The sequence below is a fragment of the Podarcis filfolensis genome (assembly GCF_964270895.1).
Source record: "Podarcis filfolensis genome assembly, chromosome: 6".
Taxonomy (NCBI): Eukaryota; Metazoa; Chordata; class Lepidosauria; order Squamata; family Lacertidae; genus Podarcis; species Podarcis filfolensis.
The window spans coordinates 82,275,423-82,300,641 of NC_139609.1; the positions used below are offsets into that span (position 1 = coordinate 82,275,423).

Below are 25,219 nucleotides of genomic sequence, written 5' to 3' on the forward strand. Positions count from 1 at the left end.
TTGTGAATCAGTTGAAGCTCAACAATAACAAAACTGAACTAAAGCAGCAGTTCCATTCATTATTCAGTGCCTGCTCCCCCCCCCAAGTTTCTCATGGCCATTAATTTCCATGGGTCTACTCGTGAGAAGAGCCTGGCTGGATACAATTACCAAGGCAGTGTACATACCCCCTCATGTTTTCCTTACAGTAATCCTGTTTCCTGTGCTAGTCACAGAAGATTGTGAGCATAATACATATATGCACATGTGTCATCTATCTCTCCTTTCATCCATTCCAGCTTTCCCTTCCTTTCTTCCAAGGACCTCAAGTTGGCATACAAAATCCTCTTTCCTTTTATCCTCCCAACAACCCTCAGAGATAGGTTAGGGAGGGAGCCAGTGATAAGCTTCTTGGCAGGTTGGGAATCTGAACCTGGGTCTCCCCAGTCCAGCACTCTAACCATTACACCACACTACCTTAAAAATGTGGAACCCTGGATTTTTGAGACCACAGTTGTCTCTGTTGCTAGTTGAAGTCAGTAGGCATATTCTAACACCGATTTAAGAATGCAAAATTGGGGAGGGGGTGCAGGGAAGCAATGGTTTTAAAGCTTTGGATTGTGGCCAGGAATATTACTGTCTCAAAATAGTATCGGAGAAGCAAGCCATTTTGGCACAACAGACACAGGAATCAAATGAATACGGCATGAATAAAATGCTTTGCAAGTGCATTATACTGCACGTTTTAAAAGGTTTTCTTTAAGGCTTCGCCACAAGAACTGGGAGACAAGCATCTTAATCTCTCCCTGTTTTTTCTTCCCCCTTATCTGTCTCAAAGTCACAGCAGTGCTTCAACTTGCCATCTCCTCTTTTATAACTGATCTCGTAATAAGTCACTCCGAGATGAGTGTAATCATACTACAATGTGCAGTTAGGATAATGGACGGCTTGGGCTCTATCACTTCTCTGCATCTTGAGGATTTCGAGGTATGCCTTGGAGGAATGCATTAGATGCTATGGTTAATTAACTAATTTACTCAATCAAGTTTAACAGTGGTTTTAACTTTAATGGCGCCATTACATTTTAATATGAAAATAACAGGCTGTGTTTCTGGCAGTCCCCACAGCCCGCCTCCCCTGTACCATCCACTTAACAATTTGATTCTGATTTGTGAGCCTTTACACCCATTTATAATGTCAAGTGCTTGTAATACAATATACCTCCCGAATCCATTACTGGTGTGGACCTTCTGGAAATGGATGCTGAAGTTTTATGACAGGTTCTCGACACTGTGTGTTCAGGGGGGCAAGGGTTAGAATACCTCACTGGGAGATGGTGTTGCAATTGCACAGAGGACCCAAGGCACGGAACTTTATCCCTGGGTTGTGAGAAGACTCACCCACCTTCAACTGTCTTGTACCCTTGCAGAAGAATGGAAGAAGAGGACAACTTCAGGAGACATCAGAGGCCGCATGAAATGAGGTTTGGGGCCAGAGGTTGCCCATCTGTGGCTTAGGAGCAGGGTATGGGGAGCAAAGAGGGAAATAATTTGGGGTTTTCTTTCAAAATCAGGGTGGGGAACATGTGGCTCTCCAGATGTTGCATTTTGCACCCACCTTCAACTGTCTTGTACCCTTGCAGAAGAATGGAAGAAGAGGACAACTTCAGGAGACATCAGAGGCCGCATGAAATGAGGTTTGGGGCCAGAGGTTGCCCATCTGTGGCTTAGGAGCAGGGTATGGGGAGCAAAGAGGGAAATAATTTGGGGTTTTCTTTCAAAATCAGGGTGGGGAACATGTGGCTCTCCAGATGTTGCATTTTGATGAATACTTATCCCTAATATATGCATATCTGTAAACATTAATTGGCCAAAGAACTGCACCACAAAATTCCGAGACGTGTAGCTTTTAAAGGATAAACATGTTTTGGTTTATGCATGAGTTCAAAAAGTGGAAATCAAGGCCATTTCTCATTAAAATATAAACCAAACCCAATTCATCCCCCATCCTTACTCCACATAACTATACAGGAAATTATGTATAGTCAAGGAAATGCCCCTGATGCCTTTGGAGTCACCCAAACAGAAGTCCTCAAAGATAATTAGTGAGTGAGTCCTCTGAAATGGCACGGACATGATGTTTTTGAAGCAAGTTTGAAACAAAAAGAATGTGTGCCCATGTGTTGTTTGGTATTACAAATCAGGAAATATGTTATTCTCATTGAAGAGCAACTTTGATCTAGCCACTTAAGAACATAAGAGCCTGCTGGATCAGGCCAATAGTCCAGCGCCCTGTTCTTCAGATGCCTGTGGGGAACCTGTGAGCAGGACCCAAGCACAAGAGCACCCTTCCACTCAATGGTTTCAGCAACTGGTATTCAGAAGCATTCGTGGGGCGCCATGGCTTAGTTGGTCAAAGCACCTGTCTAGTAAACAGGAGATCCTGGGTTCAAATCCCAGTGGTACCTTCGTGTTTCCGAATTGATTCTTTTTTTAACAGCCAGTGTGGTGTAGTGGTTAAGAGTGGTGGACTTGTAATCTGGTGAACCGGGTTCGATTCCCTGCTCCTCCACACGCAGCTGCTGGGTGACCTTGGGCTAGTCACACGTCTCTGAAGTCTCTCAGCCTCACTCACCTCACAGGGTGTTTGTTGTGGGGGAGGAAGGGAAAGGAGATTGTTAGCCGCTTTGAGACTCCTTCGAGTAGTGATAAAGCGGGATATCAAATCCAAACTCTTCTTCTTCTTCATGCCTCTGACCGCTTGGAACTGAACTACTTACCAGCAATTTACCCATCCCATAAACGTCATGCTGTGCCAAATCAGTCATTTTGCAGACAATGCTTTTGTTGTTGTTGTTGTTCAGCACAGAATCACAGAGTTGTAGAGCTGGAAGTGACCCCATCTAGTCTTTTGGCCCAATGTGGGGCTCAAACCCACAACCCTGAGAGTAAGAGACTCGTGCTCTATCAACTGAGCTATACACAAAGACACTGTTCCCTAAAGGAGTAGATGGAATGCTTAGGATCTCCCATTTCGACTGCAAATATTCTGGAGAAGAAGTACTGAGAGCAGACAGGGGATGTGCAAACCCAAGAACAAACCTTGGTTACAGCTTGTGGTTTGTCCAGAGCGACTCAAACCATGAGCCTGGGTTCAGATGACGAACCGTGGCTTAGCTCACAGCTGCAGGACTGGGAGAGGAGCACAGCAGCTGGTCTCTCCAAGGCCCTTAAGGCTTACAGAGTCACACGTAGCCATGGTTTGACTTAGTGCTACAGGTGAATCAGTTCACTGACCTGCCCACGGAGAACTGTGAGCTTCATAGCTGTATTTGTCCCTGGTCTCACTGCATCCAAATGCAGGCCCCCTAGCCACTGTGCCACTCCAGTTTTTCAGAGCTGCTTGCGCCTAACTTCTCCTGTGTCATGGTTTGTGACAGAACGATCTTTGTAAAGCAATTTTAGCATGTGATGTCTTCTTGCTTGACATATCAGGTGTGCAGCCCCAGAGCCTGCCTTTGAAATATACCAACCTAATCATTCCATACTCTGATCCTTAACTGGATGTGCTTAGCTTTGGCGTATCCATCCCACTGAGCTGTCTCCTCTTGTCTATTTGTGTCTATTTCATTCTTCATGGAGCCATTAGAACACACTGGTGGTCACTTCTTGTTAGAAGAATATGCTGTGTCCATCTCTCTGCTTTCAGAACATTTATCGTTTCTGTCGCATTGTCCTGTTCCACACATCCTCATTATAGGTAGCTTCTGTCTTCTTCTTTTTTTGTCATACTCAGCAGTGAAATGCCCTCAAATGATGCTTGGCTTCATTATGACTTCCTTTATTTTGATCTCCAATCCTTATTGAAAAAAGCATTTCCATCTTGTGGAAATAATTATCAGGAGATGGGGAGAAACATAAAATTCCATTTGTTGCCTGAAGATATTCATAGAGCAACCTGAGCATCAGTTATGGTGAATTGTATTGTGTATCTTAGCAGGATGTTAAAGCAATAACATTCATATTTTTGTTCCAGTCTGTCTTAAGTTTCTTTAACTTGTGATTGCAGGGGTCATTTTGCATTTCTTTATTCCAGTCATTTAAAAGTGATTCACAGAATCATAGAATTTGGAAGGGACCCCAAGGGTCATCAAGTCCAACCTCTTGCAATGCTAGAATCTCAACCGTCCATGACAGATGGCCATCCAACCTCTGCTTAAAAACCTCCAAGGAAGAAGAGCCCACAGCCTCCCAAAGGAGTCCATTCCACTGTCAAACAGCTCTTTCCATCAGAAAGTTCTCCCTGATGTTTAGTCGGAATCTTGTAATTTGAATCCATTGGTTTGGGCTGTACCTTCCAGAGCAGGAGAAAACAACCTTTCTTCATCTTCCATGTGACAGCCCTTCAGATATCTGAAGATGGCTATCTTGGTCTCCTCTTCTCTAGGCTAAACATGCCAAAGTCCCTCAATCATTTCTCATAAGGCTAGGTTTCCGCACCCTCTATTGTCTTGGTCCTTCTCCTCTGCATACTTTCCAGCTTCTCAATATCCTTCTTAAATTGTGGCACCCAGAACTGGACACAGTACTCCAGGTGGGGTTTAACCGAGCCAGAATACAGCGGTACTATTACTTCTATTATGTTAACGTTTGATCCATTGCTACTAAACAATATTAAAAGCCACTTGTGTGAATGAGCAGGAAGTGTATTCATCAGATCTTCAGATGACACAAAACTGGGGTGGAATGCAAAATGTTAAAAGAGTAAATTGGAATTTTAAAAGTCCTGGCTAAATTGTAGCACTGGGCTACAGCCAACAGAATAAAAATTAAGGATGACCAGTATGATATATTATACTTAGGAAAGGAAAACCATATGTGCAGATACAAAACTATGGTTAACTGGCTAGGCAGATAGAGGTGTTACAGTAACTTGCCAACTGAGTCAACAATGGGAAATGGTAAAAAAAGGGGGGGAAATGCTATTTTGGGATCCATTTGCAGAAACAGCATATACAAGAAATGGAACATGATAGCTCCTGTGCTTGGCATTGTTCAGTTTTTGACTCATAATAAGAAAAAGGTTTATATATTTGAAAATGGTTCAGGGGAGACTAGCAGATATGATAAATGGTTTAGGAAGAATAACATATAAGAAAGTGTTGAATGAACTGTGTATGTTTAGTCTCAAGCAGAGAAGACTTTTGAAGGGGTAGGAGGAATGATGATCTTTCACAAAAAAAAGTCTTTTTTAAAAGTTGCTATTAAAAAAAAGACACCGATTGAATCACGGGTTCTTAGGCCAAGTCTATACAAACAGCAGATGATATGGTAAAAGTATAGTACTGTTTTACCCTCTTTTAGTTGAGAATTTGGGAACAGGCTGCGGCTCAGTGGTAGAGCATCTGCTTTACATCCCAAAAGTCCCAGATTCAATCTCTGACATTTCCAGGTAGCGCTGGGACAGAGCCCTGCCTGAAACCCCAGAGAACTGCTGCCAATTGTATAGAAATGATAGAGCCACATGGACCAATATTTTGACGCAGTATGAGGCAATGTCCTGTGATGGTAATCAGCTTTCTGCAACCTGGTACCTTCTAGGTGTTTAGGACTACAACGCCCATCAGCACCAGCCACCTGTGTGTGTTTCTTTCCATTAAACATTCCTCTAAAATGCTGCAGCCTTCCCAGTTCCCAGCACCTTCTGACCTGATAAAAAGCTCATGGGAGGAGTTACCTGAGCTTTAATAGAAGCATGAGAAGCCAGGAAGGCTGGCTATGAAACCTCAGGGAGGGAGGGGGAGAGAGGGAGTGACTGTAATTAAAAAGTCCTTTAACAATGAAGTGCTATCAGGCATATGGTAGGCAGCTTCCCCTAGCTTCCTGCACTTATGGTAAATCCCAGCTGAAATATAATGGAATATCATTTCCTGGAAGACTGAGCACCCAGGAAGGCTGCAGGATGCAGATCACCAGAGAAATGATCTGAAATATGAAAGGACAGCCACAAACCTCCTCAACCACCTTAAATGTTGTTAGCACAAGCCCTGACAACATTTTACTAAGAGGAAACTGGACAAAACAGTGTGTAATCTGAGGAGAAAGGAACAGAGAGGTTTTGTCCTTCTCAGTTCAGGCCTCGTACATAGCAGGGAGCCATTCAAGTAACTAAACATACAGAGCAAAGTTCTCTCAGAACCTCACAGCCAACCCAAGCATATGTCAGATCAGTAAACCTCCTTCCACTTTGCCTGGTTGCCAAGCTACACCTTCACCCTCCCTCTTGAGTAGTTGACTAACACCAAGCATAGAATTAACCCTCAAGTCACACACTGAATGATCTCTTCTTTTGCACTCCCAGCAATAAGTTTTGAATGCAGTTTCTTTTTCATTGATGATCAAGGGGGAAATGTGGAATAATTTTTCAACACAGCAATAGCTGTGAATGTTACCGGCCATTTTTTTTTTTATTTTATAGAGGCATGTTGTCATAATGTGTGTACTGAGAAGTGTCAGGAACCCATGATCTTGCCAGGGAGCTTTCATTCTCCTTTTTTCAGTTCGTGTCAACTTCTGATTCAGCTCTTTAATATCTAAGCAAATTAGAGATTGAAGTGATCTGAGGGTTTGTTATCCCAGAAGAGCTGACTGCATAAAATGTCACAATCTGTTCCATGCCAGAAAGCCCACCAGGGTTGGTTTCCCATCAGCTTCCATGTCTGGTGCCCATGATAGTGCTGTGGCCAATATCACATCCATCCACTCTTTGAAGTTGGTGGGAAAACAGAACATGTCATTTTCTAGGAATGAACTCTTGGCATCTTTTACGTGCCGTGAATTAATTTGATTAAAGGAAGAAAAGGAAAGAGAACCCAAAGCAAACAAAACAAAGCAAATCCTGCTCCTCTGGTTACTGTTACCGTTCTCCTTACAAAGATCTACAAGTCATGTTGCATTTGTGAAAGGCTCTTTAAATGCAGATCTGTGGACCTGCACAAGAGCAGGCCCATATTCACAGAAAGAGCTAATAGCAAAATCCTCACATTTTATTTTTAAAAGCCTTTCCAGAACTGATTTGTGTTTGAGATGATTTACAAAATACAAATAGGTTTTGGCAGACACCAACTTAAATTGACTGCTCTCGATCACAAATTAATATTAACCAGAGCTTGTCAGTTGCTAAATATTTATTTTAGGGATACATCCAGCCTTTGCTTTCATGAAGGTTAAGCTGTAATCTTTGGCTTGTCAGTTCCAGGATATAGAAGTGGATAAATCACGCACTCTTGAACTGATAGATGTCAGAACTGCTGTATACAAATGGAGGGAGATGTCAATGAACACCCCAGTTTACGTTACATTTACTATAAACATTGACATTCCTTTGCACTGAGACCATTTGCTGGCTAAGCAGTCACAGCTTCTCCAGCTTTGATGCTTTTTGTGCTCAATCAGGTTCTAATGATTTCGGATGCTTGCAATTAATGAAGCATTAGATTAATTGGTTGAGTACAGTGAGACGGGCTTTGGAATTGGGTCAGAACCACAGACAACCTATTACACAAAGTGACAGTAATCACCTGAGGCAAAACAGTGAGAAAATGAATTAATGATTTTACTCACTTCACCCTCTCATACCGGGCAAAATTTTGCAGTTGTCCAGCATTTGCACCCAGCACAACCGGGGAGTGATAGAGGAATGGAGAGAAACACCCAGGGCTATGTGAACGTCACAGTTCTGCAGAACTGTAGAAAATGTGCAAACATAGTATTGGGCACAACACCGTAAGAATCTCTGTGTTATGTACTGAGTTGAATAGGATCCAAAATGCAGCAGTCTGATTGGTCCCAGAACAATAGGATTCAGAATGCAGCAGTCTGATTGGTCCTAGAACAATGCAGCAGTATGATTGGTCTGCAGGAGCCACCCAATCCAGCTGCAGATGGAAATGAATCCACAACCTGATTGGCCTACAGGAGAATTCCAGAATTAGCCAATCATGTGCAGCCCATTGTGTAAATAATGTATATAAAGCAGATACTTTGAGGGGACTTTCATTCCTCTTCACCACTCTGAGCTGAATAAAGGGCATGAAATCCACTCTCGACTCTGAGTATATTTCACTCTGGTTTGGATTTTTAAGCACATCAAGTTTCTAGCCCTTAGAGTGCAAAGATACCCTTGAAAGTATATGCCTGGTGAAGCAGAGGAAGTACTGAATACATACAATGCAGTCACATAATATGCATGTTTAACTTACACAAGTTCAATGGTGTGTGTTGGCTGCAGCACCTGCAAAAGAGGTGAGGAACATTTGACAGCCCAACAAATTGTTGGATCTAGAGTTCTCATGAATGGAAGCCTGCTCATGGGATGCTTCTACTGGAAAAAGAGGGATATGTATTTTTTGTAAATTCCTCCCACCCATGTCCCTTGATCCAGGGTTGAGGAAGCATCTAATATGGAATGGAGCAATATGGAATGGAGCACTCAGATCTTTAGGGGGAATGGAGAAATAGCAAAAATTGCAGCCCTCACTTCTGCCAGTAGGAGTTTCAGCTGGATCTCAGTTGCCCCAGCTTCCCTATTCAAGGAAGACTTCCACCAGTGGAAAAAGCTCTTCTGTTTGCAGAACAGGAAAAGGCCATAGCTCAGTGGTACAGTATCTGCTTTGCATACAGAAGGTCCTAGGTTCAGTCCCTGACACTTCCAGGTAGAGCTGGGAATATTCTGATTCTGGAGACTTGCTACCAGACATTATAGACAATAATGAGCTAGATGGACCAACAACCTGAGCCAGAATAAGGCAGCTCGTTATGTTTTTATGTATGTTCCTAAAAGTTCTGGATCAAATCAAGGTAGTTTTGATTTTTAGCTTTTGCATAAGATTCACAACCCTGCACTAAACAAATTAAACAAACAGAGGATCTTTGTTAGCGTAGCTCTGTTGCATATATTATTAATTAATTAATCAATCAACCAACCAACCAGCCCATTGATTAAATTTGTATACTGCTCTTCATCCGTAGATCTCAAGGCAGTTCACAGCATAAAAATACAAGATGAAAACACAAAACACATAATAAAACCAAGAACAAAAACATTAAAACCAAGAACAAAATAGTAGGAAGAGTACAGTATTTTCCTTGGGTAAGCCAAGTCCCTCTGCTAAGTTATCTTCCGAAGCCAATGCCTCTTAAAAAAAGAAAAGAAAATCATGTACCACCCAGGGCATGATAGCGAAATGATTAACAATACTTCAGAAGCACTGGAAGGAATAAGCCCAGCATCAATATATGATCATGTAGGCTTGATAGAAACGCCACGGTAGCCATCTTTTAGGAATTTTACATAAGGACATTTAGTCCCAGTTGATCGTTCAGGTTCTTCAGTTCTGACAGTGTGACGAGTTATCATGAGGAAGTGGATGGCAGTTTAGCTGCATCTGTAATTTGAAGAGAAAATTAACCCTGAGCATGCAATATCTGTTGACTGCATTCTCCCACAGAATAGGGACTCTAATCAGCTTCTCTGTCACATTGTGTGATGGGAAGAGAGCGAGTTTGCTGTGAAATCTGGTGTATTTACAGTGGCAGCGACTGCTGCAGCTTGCAACGCATACGCTTCCTTGACAGAAGAACACATCATTGCCAACCCCTACAGAGGTGTGGGATTTCAGTTTGTCACTAGTCCCAGCCACATCAGGTGTGCTGACTAGGGCTGGTGGGAGATGTAGTCCAAAACATCTGGAGGAAAGTCAATGAAATAACCCTGGTGGAGGCCAGAAAGAAAAGAAATCCTGATAATACAAAACAGTATATAATATGAGGCGAAACAGACATAGAGGTTTTGTCTTTCTTACTTCAGATCTTGTTTACAGCAGGGGAACTTTCAACCAAATGTCCAGAGGAAAATTTCCTTATAACTACACAGAAAATGGGAGCATATGCTACGTCAGCAAACATCATGCCACTCCACCTGGTTGCTAAGCAACACCTCCATCCACTCCCCCTCTCGCTAGCTGACAAACAGAATTAACCCTTTGATCACATACGGATGATCTCTGCTGTTGCACTTCCAACACAATAGGTTGGGGACGGCTGGTGCAAAGGAACTGTGCAGTGTACTGAAAAGTGTGGAATGGACAAATAATTAATAGGCAGATGTATAAACACAGTGCAAGCAAAACCAGGGTGAATGCAGGATGATTGCTCTTTTCAATAGAACCTCCCTGCAAACAAATCAGAATGAATGCTGAATAAAAACCAGCTATACTCCAAGACAGCATTTCTCAACCTTGGGTCCCCAGATGTTGTTGGACTACAATGCCTATCATCCCTAGCCAGTGGTCAGGGATGACGGGCGTTGTAGTCCAACAATATCTGGGGACCTAAGGCTGGTTTAATCTCTGCATAAGCTTTGTGCAAGCAAAACAGGTCATGTGGAAGAGCCCCAGTTTCACTCACTATATCTTGGTAACAAAGCTGCTCCCAATGGCCTGAGAACCGGGTTTCAAGCAGCAGGTTTACTCCCCGCTCCTCAAACTGTGTTCTAAATTACAGCCTGTTCTTCTTTGCCTCCACCAAACCTAACAGGATCTTGGCCCCACCCTGACTGCTGTTTCTTGGTCATGCAAGAGATTATATAGAGAACGATCAGTCAGCCTGCAGATGCCAGAAGGAAGGCAGTTTGCTTTTTTTTAAATTGTTGGACCGAGTTATCCTGCTCAAATACCCATGAGTTATTCACCAAGGTATAACTTTTATTTATGATGATTGCCCTTCTGCTGCTACACTGCTCCAGAAAATAAAATGGAACAAATTAAGAGAGGGATCCTAGAGCAAAGAAAAGGCTGGCATCTGAATTTTTGATGCAGTCTATGCATTCTCATTATAGCATTGTCTTTTTGTATTACTTTTGATTTATAATGTAATTGGGGAACTATAGAAATGTTAATGGGAATGATGCTGTTCTGAATATGACAAAGTTGTTTACTAATTATTGCCTTTAACTTGGGCTAATTTTGATAGTAGTTAAAATTGCAAGGGTTTTCTTTTTCTTCCCCCCCCCTTTAAAGTATCATCTGTGCTGACAACTTCTATGTTTACAATTCCCTAATTACCCCATCCCCCCTTTAAAATTAGGTATTCATAAATAATTTTATTTTATTTCTTTTAGAAAATGCTGCGGGAGGGAGGAAAGGTTGGATAGCAAACCTTAAGGCAAGCATATTTGTTCCATTAAACCTTGAGATGAGAAATTGTTGCTTGGGAGTTTATTTATTTCACAACATACAGTGTGTTGCTCATTATATTAGGGGAGATAGAGAATGCTGCAATGATTATTAGTGTGTTCGGTAATGAGATTACTGAACCATTTGCTGTTGAATTTTTTGAGATGCATAATTACAGGGCTTTATTTACAGTGGGCTGGGTTTCTTTTTCTCCCTCCCCCCTTTTTAATGATCCACATTTTTTGTTCTTTGTCTGAAGAATAACATCCTTTCCTTTTTGAATTAATGTACAACCATTTGCATTCCTTTCTGATGCAATGAGCTGGTGGTTATGGGCAGCTTGTTTAGCGTAGGAAACTAAAGCAGTACGGGCATCAGAGAAAATACTTCGCTTGTGTAATTGGGAGAGGAGCTGGGCATATTACAGGCAGAGGGCTGCCCAGTGATGGCTGTGTTTTACTTCCATTGCTAAAGGCAATATGCCTCTGATTACCAATTGTTGGGAACCACGTGTGGGGAGAATGTTCTTGCACCCAGATTCCACTTGCAGGTTTCCCATTGGCATTTGGATACTGGACTATGTTGGTCTTCTTATTTTTTTTTGCACTTCACTTACTTCAAAATGCCAAAAGCCACCTTTGCTGCTTTTGTAGACTCTTTTGTTCATTATGCTGAGTGGGATCCTGGACCTCTCCCCCAAAGCCATGTCTTGATGACTCAGCTGTCAGAAATCCCTGCCACCCTTCTGCAAATCACCAGATACCTACCACTAGATTCTAATCCATCTTCTGCCTGCCCCCAGTCTCCTCTGACTGATACCTGCCCATAGAGACATGGGTGGCGCTGTGGTATAAACCACTGAGCCTCTTGGGCTTGCCAATTAGAAGATCAGCAGTTCAAATCCCCATGACGGGGTGAGCTTCCATTGCTCTGTCCCAGCTCCTGCCAACCTAGCTGTTTGAAAGCACACCAGTGCAAGTAGATAAATAGGTACTGCTGCAGCGGAAAGGTAAATGGTGTTTCTGTGCATTCTGGGTTCCATTGTGCCAGAAGTGGTTTAGTAATGCTGCCCACATGACCAGGATGAGATGAGCACCACAACCCCATAGTCACCTTTGACTGGACTTAACTGTCCAGGGATCCTTTACCTTTTCATTTACCTGCCCATCTAGGGCTCAGATGAGGGTGTCCACTTACACACTGCCAAAGCAGAGGAAATGAATCTGTAAAAAAAAAAAAGGACAAATGACACAAATTTGTATTAAATATGCTGTTTATTTATTTGAGGCATATCTATCCTGCTCAATCAATAGCTTTCATAAACGGTATGCATAAAAATAAACCAAGAAGAGAAAAATAATAATAAAATTGTCATCACCGAAGATGAACATAAAACCACATAGCACCTTAAAATGCCTGCTGGAATACAGAAGTCTTCGTCACGTGGCTGAAGTTCAGCAAGGCTAGTACCCGTCTAATCTCAGTCAGTTCTATAGTCTTGGGCCCACAATGCTGAATGCACAGCTATTTTAGGAAGACAAGGTATCTCCCTATAGTGGGGGATGCTTTGACCAGGTGGCCTTCTGTCTAGGTGCTAAATGTGAATGGACAACTTGAAGGCCCTTGATCTCCCTTCTTATGATTATTCATTTTTAAACTAGACTTGGGGTGGACAGCCCTTCACACAGATGTCCTCCTCATGGACTTCTTATATAATGTAAAAGGTAAAGGTAAAGGACCCGTGGATGGTTAAGTCCAGTCAAAGGCAAGTATGGGGTTGTGGTGCTCATCTCGCTTTCAGGTTGAGGGAGCCGGCGTTTGTCCACAGACAGCTTTCCGGGTCATGTGGCCAGCAGGACTAAACCACTTCTGGAGCAACAGGACACCGTGACGGAAACCGGAGTGCACAGAAACGCTGTTTACCTTCCCACCACAGTGGTACCTATTTATCTACTTGCACTGGTATGCTTTTGAACTGCTAGGTTGGCAGAAGCTGGGACAGAGCAACAGGAGCTTATCCCGTCGCAAGGATTCAAACCACGACCTTCTGACTGGCAAGCTCAAGAGGCTCAGTGGTTTAGACCACAGTGCCACCCGTGTTCTTATATAGGCATCCCGTTAGTCTCTATGAGAAGAGGATGCAGGATTCGTAGCTGTCAACTTTCCCCTTTTTTAAAGGGAAATTCCCTTATTCCGAATAGGATTCCTCGCAAGAAAAGGGAAAACTTGACAGCTATGGCAGGATTAGATGGGCCTTTGGACTGGTCCAGCAGGGCTTTTCTTGTGTTCTTCAGATTCTCTTCTTACCTACCTCTTAGGCCTGATATTTTTTCACTGGAAATACCAGGGACTGAACCTGAAACCTCTGTATATAAAGCATCTGCTTCAACCGTGTGCTATTGCCTCTCTGCTCAAGCAAACCAGCTGCTGCTCACTTCCCCAATCTTCCTGTCATCTGTCTGCTTCTAACATCTCCTGACTTAACCCTTCTCCCCCTTTAGCCTCATCTTGCCCTTGCTTTAGTAGGTCTACCATGGGCAGCATTTTGCGTGCTGAGGTCCCCCAAAACACCCCTACCCCAATAACTCACACATCACTCATAAATTTTTGTTTAAGGTTTTTGGCATAGTTTTGGCCACAACTTTATTAAACATACAAATTGTGAGTGGTTGCTTAGGCATTGGTTATGACTAGCTGTCCCCCCCGCCTTGGGGGACAGCACTGACTCCCGGATTCCAGCGAGAGCCAGTGTGGAGGAACAAGATCAGGGATAACTGGAGCTGCGACACAGACCCTCAGCTTCTCCCCGCATGCTCCCAGGAGCTTACGCGGCCCGCACCCGATTCCAGGGGTTTGGACGAGAGGATGGTAAGCCCCTGAATTCCTTTAACAGAATTCCCATGCAGCAGCAGCATTGGAGGGGCAGGCACAGCCAATCCATACCCCTCCACCAACCAATTTAAACCAATGCCTAACCGCCTTGCTTAGGCATTGGTTATGACTAGCTGTCCCCCCCGCCTTGGGGGACAGCACTGACTCCCGGATTCCAGCGAGAGCCAGTGTGGAGGAACAAGATCAGGGATAACTGGAGCTGCGACACAGACCCTCAGCTTCTCCCCGCATGCTCCCAGGAGCTTACGCGGCCCGCACCCGATTCCAGGGGTTTGGACGAGAGGATGGTAAGCCCCTGAATTCCTTTAACAGAATTCCCATGCAGCAGCAGCATTGGAGGGGCAGGCACAGCCAATCCATACCCCTCCACCAACCAATTTAAACCAATGCCTAACCGCCACAGAGCCTTAGCTCACCGCCAAACCACTCACAAATGGAACCCTTCCTTCAATCCCAAAGCAACCGTAGCCAACCAGGTGTCGTTCCCCATAGGGGAAAGATGTACCCTAAAGGGGGCAGCAGCCTTGAAGGCAATCACAGGGTGCAAAATCACGGAACCACCTGAAGCAAGGACCTATTTTATTTTACTTTATTATTTATTTTATTTTATTTTATTTTCCACTGCCTGATTAACATGCTTTCCGGCCACTTCGGTGGTAGTTTGTCTAGGCATTGGTTCCCGACTAGCTGCACCTGACCTCAGCAGGGCAGCACTGACGACTGGGCCCCACCATATCGTCAGTACAAGCAAACATTGTGGGGGAGCAATGAATCCCAAAGCAACCGCATCCAGCCAGGTGTTGTACCCCATAGGGGAAAGATGCACCCCATCTGCCCTAAAGAGGGCAACAGCCTTGAAGAAAAACAGCAGGGTGCAATATCACAGAGCCACCTAAAGCAAGGACCTATTTTATTTTATTTGTTATTTTATTTTATTTACTTTATTTATTTTGTTTTATTTTCCACCGCCATATTAACATGCTTTCTGGCCTGCTCGGTGGTAGTTTGTTTAGGCATTGGTTCCCGACTAGCTGCACCTGACCTCAGCAGGGCAGCACTGACGACTGGGCCCCACCATATCGTCAGTACAAGCAAACATCGTTGGGGAGCAATGAACCAGGATCAGACTCAAGCTCACCCCAAATGCTCCCAGGGACTCTTGCGTGGCCCTACCCCTCGAAAGGGGTTGACAAAAACATGGCAAATCCTTGGATTCCTTTAATGGAATATCTTTGCACATTGGAGGGGACAGGTGCTCAAACCCCCCCTCCAGATCACCTTGAACCAATGCCTTAAATTATTTTGAGTCCAGGGAGAGCTGCCATCAACTCGAACCAAGCCCTCTTGCATGCAGGAATGCAAACTTATGCTGGAGGAAGACGGCAAATCATTCTCGCCTAGCTGTACCACCAGCACTGCGGGAGGACCTGCACAGGTCACACTTGACCGCACCAAAGGAAGGATCTCCTCCCAAAGCATTCCCCATCTGGACATCCAGTATATGTTCACATGGGCAGGAAGACTGAGATGGCGCCCCAGTCCAGACTCGTCAGCGCGCTTGCCAGCCGAGTGTATGCTATGGCCCAAATGCGCACAGCTGCTCCTATGAAAAAAGGAAGTAACAGACAAGCATCAGCACAGACATCATTGTGACACTTCCTGATATAACCCTTGTCAGCGTCAGACTTCCAATGACCCGTATTCACAATCCTGTCTACTGACAGGCCCCCAGTGTGCAGCCTTTGCAGCAGCCCTATTCAGAAGGAATGAGGCGTGTTCAGCGGTAGGCAAGCCGCAGGCCGTAATAACTGGTGCACGACGTAAGCACATTGATGCCTGGCTAACAGGAACCCATTTTCATGCACTAGGAGCGGGCCAGCCCCCAGGGGAATGAAAAGCCAAATATTTCTGGTATCCATAACTGGGCAAGGGCCCTCCTCACCTGTAACGGGAAGCCTGATTGTGGCACTCCTGCCCACTAAGTCTGTTTTAGAGTTCCCAACTCTAATGACAAGCTCCAAAGCAGATAAGGAAAAGTCCTGAAGCAATAAGCCTCCAGACTCTCAGCCCCGTGCTGGCTCCAACAACCATTTCCCCAACCCTCAGTGCACCAAAATGCAATGGAATACTGAAAGGAATCTCGCCTTGATCTTTTACCAGCAGATAAGCTTTAGCTTGTTGCAGATACTGCATAGGTAAAATTGACCGACTTCCTGCCCACTGTCCTATGAGGTTGGAGCCTATTCCAACCTTCCAAGGCCCTGCGCACTACAAACTTTATACAAGGGTCTCTGAAAATTAAAGCTTCAGTATAACAGACATTGCAGCGGACTGAATTCTTATAGTTATAACAGCATGCCCAATCTGCAGCAGGTGGACCAAATACTGCAGGATCTGCTCAGAGGATGGGGGCCAGTTCATCTGAATGGCCAAGGACTGCCAGCTTAGGGCTAAGAAATCCATCCAGGCCTTCCCATAAGAGCTAAAAGCAGAAAGGGAAATGGAAGCTGCTGCTCTCTGTAATTACTAATTGTTGTCAAAATGCCACAGGTGGTCTGGAAAAGTCTGGCAGTAGCTGAGTGTCTGGAGCCCAGGATCCGAAGCACTCCATCTGAAAATGGGATAGAGTGTCAGTGACATCATTAGAGGATCCCGTAATCAGGAGAGCAGAAAGCACAATATTAAACCTTAAGCGGCGCAGCTCAAAAGCGTGAGCGGAGGGGCGGAGACTCTGCTGGAGCGTGAGGACTGTTTTGCCAAGACGCTCACCACTACCTGGTTATCAGACCAAAAGCAGATCTGATGTTCACTGAACTCCTCGGGCCACATGTGAACTGCTACTACAATGGGGAAAACTCAAGAAAAGTTAGGTCACATGATTGCCTCACCATACCGGGCTTGAGGCCATGGCCTTGCACACCAGCAGCCCCTGAAATAAAAAACCAAAGGGCAAAGATCCAGCAGCATCAGCATGAACCTGAAAATCCCTGTGCAAGTTCCAGGTATCCTGCCATGGCCAACTACTATTGCATACATTTAGGAATTGCAACCATTGCATGAGATCCCATTGCATGTATGAGAAAGGTAAGGGGACCTCAGGCCGCAGGCAGCCTGGCCTAGTGGAAAGGGAAGGGGCGGCCTGGGGCAACCACTCTGCATGCAAGATTAATTAAGTGACCCAGCAAGATCGGATCTGATGAAGCATCACTTGCTACAGAGGAAGTATTACAAAATAACTTCCTTCAAGGCAGACAGCTTCTCCATAGGCAAGTGGTATGTTTTAGCAAACGATATCCATCTGGATCCCTAAATAAAATGGGAATATGGGCAAAAGGTATTGAGGTATTGCTTGCCAGCTTCCAGCCCCTGCTTGGGCAGGGGGCATCTTGTGCTGCCATCATAATACGTAAATTTACAGGGCTGACGCTGGCCAGAACCCCTAAAGAAGTCCCGACAAAGCTGCTGCCGAGCCAGCTTCCTTTTCAGACACACACTCTGTGCAATGCAACTACACACTCCATGCAACACAACTACACACTCCGTTCAATGCAACTACACACTCCATGCAATGCAACTACACACTCCGTTCAATGCAACTACACACTCCGTGCAATGCAAAAACGCACTCTGTGCAATGCAACTACCCTCCATGCAATGCAACTATACTCCCTGCAATGCAACTACACGCTCCGTGCAATGGAACTACATACTCCATTCAATGCAACTACACACTCCGTGCAATGCAACTACACACTCCGTTCAATGCAACTACACACTCTGTGCAATGCAACTACACACTCCGTGCAATGCACACACACTCTGTGCAATGCAAAAAACACACTCTGTGCAATGCAACTACACCCTCCGTGCAATGCACACACACTCTGTGCAATGCACACACTGTGCAATGCAACTACACACTCCTTGCAATGCGCCCACACCCACACTCCGTGCAATGCAACAACACACTCCGTGCAATGCAACTACACTCCGTGCAATGCACACACACCCTCCATACAATGCGCACAACCTCCGTGCAATGCAAATGCAAATCTCTCATGCAATGCAATGCAAATGCAGCCCGTGCAGCGCTGTGCCCTGCAACGCACAGAGCAAACTGCAATGCGGGCACGCAAAGGTGCTTTCTCCCGCTTGCATATTGCAAACGTGGCGCCTGTTACATCCCTCGCAGTGAGGGAACCACCAAAAGACCCTCGACACTGGACCTAAGTGTCCAGGTAGAGCAATGGGGGAGCATGCAGCTGTCCCATATAGGGACCAATCCTGCAACCTAGGCATTACCGGCAAAAGCCCTGTCATAGTCCGCAAAAACTAAACAATGTAAGGAACCGGTGAAACCAATGCTTCATGGACCACATGGGGACACTATTCAGGCCGGAAACGCTTCCAGGCCATCGAATTCTAGGGCAAAGCCCTAGGATCACGTGCTAGGCCAGGCATGACTGTTTCCATCAGACTTAAAAATTAACTGCTACCTGTAGCAGACTTAGGCTTGGAAGTTATGTGCAGGCCAAATAGGCCTCCCTGCCTCTGCTCTTGAGAATCTTAGTCTCATAGCAATATTAAAGGAACTCAATATAGTGCTCCCGCCCAAGGCTAGATTAAAATTTGGCCAACAGCGCTGCACACACTCAAATAAAGCCAACCTTCGGGGGTGCTATAAACGAAAGCGATTCCAGCTAAGCTGGGAACAGCCCTGACTAGCCCCACAATTTACAACAGGAGAAATGGGGGAAACCTTTTTTGCGAAAGAAAGCCCCTAACGGGGACTCTCTCCCTATTGGGAAAGGCAAGCCACAGATACAGGGAGAATCTTCCCACAGGGCAGGGTAAGGGATGGGGTGGGAAATCGAATAGGAAAGGGGAATTAAATTATTTAAGGGACTAAAGAGGATTAAAAGAAGGGGGAAATAAAGAAATGTAACCAGACAATGAGAAGATTGCATCACTGTCCTCCAGACAGTCCAAGTGCTCCACGTGATCCGGTTCCCACATTGAAAGAGAAAGCAGCTTGCTGTGAACCTTGTTTAAATAACCTGTTCCCACCCCCAAATTGGCAACATCCATTTTATCCCAGCAACTCAAACAGCCAATCCTTGCCAGGCCCCTCTATCTTATACTGCCTGGCAACTATGGGGTGTCTTGCTAGGCCCCATCCGCAACACGTGCTCTCCTTTAGTGAGAACACGCTTTAGTATAGCACAATAAGCAACACTAGTGAATTTCAGGAATGGTGAAATTTCCAAAAAACAACATTTTAAATATATATATTTGATAAAATGGTTCCTCTTGCCAGCACCTTATTTCTTACATCTTGCTTTTAGAGATGGCTCCGAAAGTGAGCATAATTATTTGAAAGATTAACTTACATGTGGTTTGGCTTGAACACCAAATTCTTAAGCTTTCCAGATGTCTTCTGAGGATGAGGTAACTGAATGATACCTTTTAAAAGCAGCTTTATCTGATGACTTAAATAAATCTCTCTTTTTTGGGGGTTGTGTTTTGTTTTGTTTTTGCTCCAGATGTTGTTTTTGCATGTTGTAGCTATATGCCTATGTTTGTATGTAAAGGTAAAGGTAAAGGGACCCCTGACCATTAGGTCCAGTCATGACAGACTCCAGTGAACGCTGTTTACCTTCCCGCCGGAGCGGTACTTATTTATCTACTTGCACTTTGATGTGCTTTCGAACTGCTAGGTTGGCAGGAGCTGGGACCGAACAACGGGAGCTCACCCCGTCACGGGGATTCGAACCGCCGACCTTCTGATTGGCAAGTCCTAGGCTCTGTGGTTTAACCCACAGCGCCACCCGTATCCCATGTTTATATGTGTACAAGGGAAATTCCAACAAAAATGGAAATGGCAGCAGGAATTTCCAGTATTTGCTTATTCCTCCCATGTCTGGAATGGTAATCCAGTGAATATGATCTGTATTCGCTATTGTTGTTGCTTTCAGGCCACAAATGATATGTAATTGATTATGTTTTCCCCTCCATTTGCATTGCATTTCATCTGCATTGAAATGAATGGGGTGGAGAAATAGAATGACAATGTTGCCTTTGTAGCTCGGTTGGTAGAGTATGAGACTCTATCAGAGTCATGGGTTCAAGCCCCTGTTGGGCAAAAGATGCCTGGATTGCAGGGGGTGGACTAGATGACTCTTGCGATCCCTTCCAGCTCTACAATTTTATGATTCTATGGGGTGGAATTCAACATTGCACTGTGGCAAGTGTCCCATCTGTGCAAGTATTGCAGCTTTCCAGATGCAATGACCCCCCTCTCCTCCCTCTATCCAGGGATCTGGGGGTTCTTCCAAATTTTCTGTGCCAATTTTTGGGGGTACAGGGGGCCCACAGGAAGAGGAGAGGGCCTATCACCAAGGCACAAGCATAGGCTCTTGTGCAGGCCATCCGCTAGTGGGGCTTGTTAGGTGAATCCTGCCCAAAATTAATTACATGAATTATGTAAGTTATGTATTTCACCACAGCAGACAGAAAGACAAATATGGCAGTTTTTGATGTAAGACGAACTGCTGTAGAATGGAAACAGCGCTGTGTGCGATGAATACAGGGCAGAGAAGAGAAAGGTAGCCTCTTGCATCCCTAGTGTTCAGATGTGTGCACACATTTTAATGCATTGAAAACTCTTGCAGCTACTGAATGGGAGTGCAGCTATAGATGTATATTGATGTAAAGGTAAAGGACCCCTGACCATTAGGTCCAGTCGTGACCGACTCTGGGGTTGCGGCGCTCAACTCGCTTTATTGGCCGAGGGAGCTGGCGTACAGCTTCCGGGTCATGTGGCCAGCATGACTAAGCCGCTTCTGGTAAACCAGAGCAGCGCACAGAAACGCCGTTTACCTTCCCGCTGGAGCAGTACCTATTTATCTACTTGCACTTTGAGGTGCTTTCAAACTGCTAGGTTGGCAGGAGCAGAGACTGAGCAACGGGAGCTCATCCTGTTGCGGGGATTTGAAACACCGACCTTCTGATCAGCAAGTCCTAGGCTCTATGGTTTAACCCACAGCGCCACCCGCGTCCTGTATATTGATGTATTTGTGCGCATACGAGTGAGGTCTGAATCTGTGATGTTTCTGCCAAGAAACCCAGAATCTGCAATGTATGCAAATCCACACGTAATTAAAAGCAAGCCCAAGTGCGAACATTGTTTTGTCTCATTTCTGTAGTGATGACAGCAGCTCTTAAGATCTTGCGCTCATGAAAAGATCTTCATCAGCCGTGATCTGAGTTTAGAAAAAGATACTCAACATAACGTCAGACCCTCAGCATTCCTTTGTTTCAAATTGAAAATGCAATGCAGCTCTTTCCAAGAGGACTGTGAACAGCCAAGGCTAAAATATAAGGATCAAAACACCATTGGCATTTTGCAGCCTGGAGGTGAACAGAGCAGCAGAAACCAATGGGTTCAACAGAGCCTGGGTAGGTGCATCAGAGCTGTTGAATCAGGCCATAAGTGTTCCCCATCCATCTGAATAGGAATGTTGTTTGTCTTTGTTTCCAGTTGGGTATAAAGATGAAAGCAGTTACTTGACTGGCCATTTTCTACATTGCAAAACCTCTCTCCTTATAATAGCAAACTCAGGTAGCGAGCTGAAATATACTCGGAGTCGAGTGTGGATTTCATGCTCTTTATTCAGCTCATAGTAGTGAGGAATGAAAGTTTCCCCAAAATATCTGCTTTACATACACTATTTACACAATGGGCAGCACGTGATTGGCTAATTCTGGGATTCTCCTGTAGGCCAATCAGGTTGTGGATTCACTTCCACCTGGAGCTGGATTGGGTGGCTCCTGCGGACCAATCATACCGCTGCATTGTTCTAGGATCAATCAGACTGCTGCATTCTGAATCCTATTGTTCTAGGACCAATCAGATTGCTGCTTTTTGGATCCTATTCAACTCAGTACATAACACGAGCATTGACAGAATTATAGCCAAAATAGGGTCACTGTTTTGGTTCAAATTTTGCCAGCCACTCAGTAGAGGTTTCAGCACACACATGCAAATGGATGGCTCAAGAAAATAAGCCAAGCTACAGACTATTGGTCAAGGTGCATATACGTATTAAATGTTCAAGGAACGAAGCATGTAGGAAACCCATTTTACAGATCCTTGGCAGGTGGCTACCCAGTTTCTGCTCATGTTCCTCCAGTGGAGGAAAGACCAGCAGTTTCTGAGGCAGACTGTTCCACTGTTAAACAGATCCTACCCAGCTCTTTTAACCATTCTGCATAGGAGCCATTTCACATCAACAGCTAGAGGGCACAACTTTGGCTAACCCTGGGCTAGAGGTACTGAACCAGAATCAAACTATTTTAAATCTGACCCCCTAAAATAAAATAAAAAAGGCTGGAAGGCTAGAGCAAAGAAGTCAGTACAGTGGTACCTCAGGTTACATACGCTTCAGGTTACAGACGCTTCAGGTTACAGACTCCGCTAACCCAGAAATAGTAGCAGCAGCAGGAGGCCCCATTAGCTAAAGTGGTGCTTCAGGTTAAAAACAGTTTCAGGTTAAGAACGGACCTCCGGAACGAATTAACCCGAGGTACCACTGTACAGCCGTACCTTGGTTTTTAAACAGCTTTGTTCCTGAACGTCGCAAAGCCGGAAGTGAGTATTCCAGTTTGCGAACTGTTTTTTGGAAGCTGAACGTCCAACGGGGCTTCTGCTGCTTCCAATTGGAAGTTCCTGCAGCCAATCAGAAGCCGTGCTTTGGTTTTTGAACATTTTGGAAGTCAAAGGGGCTTCCAAAATGGATTCCGTTCGACTTCCAAGGTACGACTGTATAGCTAAAATCAGCAGATATCATGTGGTGCTTAGCACCTCCCATGATCTGCTCTTCAGTTGTGTGTCCACAACTTTCAGTTTCAAAGCTAGGCAGATATTTTCCAAAGAGATGCAGCCTTTAATTCAAGTATCTTTGCCTATGTATTTGTTTATTAACATTTGTAACCGCTTCCTTTCCTGCAGTCTCGTGGCAGCAATAAATGTAAGGAACAATTTTACATAAAAAAGATTGGGATATTAAAAGCTATACATGCGTGCACACAGAGGCATTGAAATGGCCCTCTGAATACAATTAGCACGGGGTCCAGTGATAATTTACTGTATATCAAAGCTACTCATGACAGGTCATGAGGAAGAGGATCAGTAACAACCAGTATTACAATAAATGCAATTAAACATATACAGCCTTATTCAATAACTACATCAGAAGGGCTGAATGAATGTCATTGTGGGGTGGGGAGAGAAAAATCCTGAAGTTCAATATTTATTCTTTTTATGTTTTCCTTAGCCAAATGAGGACGACAGACCTTTCAAGGTTACGGCTAAAATAACAAGGATGTCCAGTAGAATTTATCCTTGCTGGTGCTTGTGTACAGTATATATTTACACCACATGAGTGGTCCATAAATCCTCCTCATAAACGCTGTTACCTCCACCACTAGCAGTTTCTCATTTTTATGAGAATATAACTTTAAGAGGTGGTGTACGTACACATATCCTTCTCTCTCACACACATAGTCCTTTAAAGACATCTGGTCCAGTGAAATGCTGGTCACGCCAAATGATGTGATTCAGGTACAGATTGTTAGAAGTGCCATAGACAGCCCAGACTCACCTGCCCTGTAGCATCCTAAGGTGGACTCAGCAAGCACACTCCCAATCTAGCCGAGGCTTCAGAGAAACTAGAGACCTTGCCCAATGAATCCTTTCAGTCATGTATATGGATAGCCTTTGTGAAAGCCATTCTCACGGGGAAGAGGAAGAAGCAAGGCTGGCACCAAGCTGGAAAGGGGGTCCTGTGAGGAATCTGAGACAGGTTTCCTAAGAGGCCCCTGCCATTTGTTTACCTCAGCATACGTTGCTCTGGGGCAGTGTGGGGATATCAAAATGGCACTTCTCGACCAACCATCGCTCAGTAAGCCCAAGCCTGGGGAGAAAGGGGAGAGCCGACAGAAGTGCCCATATTCTGTGGTAACAGAAAACAAGGCTGCCCCAGTGGAACGTGGAATAAGTTGGTGTGACCCCTCAGTTCGTAGTTCTAGAGCAGGGTTTCCCAAACTTGTGTCTTTGACTGTTTTTGGACTACAATTCCCATCATCCCTGACCTCTGGTCCTGCTAGCTAGGGATGATGGGAGTTGTAGTCCAAAAACAGTGGGAGACCCAAGTTTGGGAAACCCTGCTCCACAGCATCCCATTGGTGCCGGCCACCAAAGAAATATAGCCAGCTACATGCAATGTTAAATGTTTGAATCATACTTGCAAGGTGTTTTGTTTTGTTTAAGCTGCATCAGTTGGAGGAACTGAGCATTGGTACCAATGGGGGATTTTCACTGAGCCAAATATTGGGCCCCAACTGCACTTATGCATATAAAGCTGTCTCATACCATTTTAAACAGTCATGGCTCGCACCCCCATAAAAGAAAACATCATGGGAAGTGTTTGTAAAAGGTGCTAAGCAGTTAGGAGACCCTCATTCCCCTCACAGAGCTACAGAGTGGTTGAATGAGCAACCTTTATTTCCACTCTGGGAACCTTTAATGAGCTATTCTCACAACCACAGGAAAGGAGGAAAGTCTTAGATTAGTCTTCTTTGTCAGCTCTGATTTAATAAATTATCAGTCTCCCATCCCACCCCCCAATAATGTCGCCCCCATATCTAGGAAGTACTTTGGAATTCATTTCTCCCTTCTGTAAGACTGAAACGAAGTTACTTGTTTCCCTCCCCTCAATTCCTACAAAGTTATTGGAGGAACAACATGGATTTTGCCACATTAAGAGTGGGCTGTATTACAGGGAAGGGAGGAATATGACACAATATTGCTATGCTGTCTGCCCTGCTTGCTCTGGTGGTCGTAACAACGGGTAGAGAGAGTTAATAACTCTTTCCTCATGTGTTCCCTTGCCTTGAAACTTTTTTCCCCACCAACCTGTTACAGAACCCCATTTAACTTGCAAAAATATCTGGAACACCGACAGGCAGAAAACGTAGCCAACTCCGTCCTAGATCTGACCTGGAGTAAAGAGTAAAGGCAAGACAACCAGATGCACTACTGACATTACCTGCAAT

General features: G+C 44.6%; 1 protein-coding gene across 1 annotated transcript in view; it reads left to right on the forward strand.

Annotated features, from left to right (window-relative positions):
* The first annotated feature begins 11,177 nt into the window (after positions 1-11,177).
* TSHZ2 (teashirt zinc finger homeobox 2) overlaps positions 11,178-25,219 on the forward strand; it is a 566,094-nt gene continuing 552,052 nt past the window's right edge. The window contains exon 1 of the mRNA XM_083618451.1: positions 11,178-11,181. The gene's annotated coding sequence lies outside the window, so the exon portion shown is untranslated. The remainder of the gene's footprint in view (positions 11,182-25,219) is intronic.